Source organism: Odontomachus brunneus, unplaced genomic scaffold (genome assembly GCF_010583005.1).
Source record: "Odontomachus brunneus isolate Ranch 3 - 2012 unplaced genomic scaffold, Obru_v1 Obru_scaffold_172, whole genome shotgun sequence".
Taxonomy (NCBI): Eukaryota; Metazoa; Arthropoda; class Insecta; order Hymenoptera; family Formicidae; genus Odontomachus; species Odontomachus brunneus.
In genome coordinates, this window is record NW_022639622.1 from 51,540 (window position 1) to 52,012 (window position 473).

The following is a 473-nucleotide window of genomic DNA, read 5'->3' on the forward strand; positions in this document are numbered from 1 at the left end:
GTCATCTAACTGTGAGCCGCAGGAACTAAGTTTACCACCTAATAATTCAATTTGTTTAATTTGGGTTTTCTTGGATTTTTTAATTTTATTTTGTTGGATTAATCATTATAACATTTTGTTAAAAATGTAAAAGTAATTATCACTGGTTCACTACATTACATCAATATTCATCGCATATAGAATGTTGCATTGTTTCAATATCTTTCAACAAATTATTCAATAAACAACAAGTAAAAATTTTATAACTATTATTTGGTGTTTGCTAGGTATGTTATAATATACTGCACATTATAAGGATACATTATATAAGCATGAATTGTAAGAACATCGTTGGAGTCATCAGAGTCACCGCATGCGCGCTCGATCGTCAGGTTAAGCAACAGTTTAATGCGGTCAGGACATGGATGGGTGGTGACGACCAGTGGTATACCGCTTGGGATCGAAATTATCGCAGGAGGATTCACGAAAGTTTG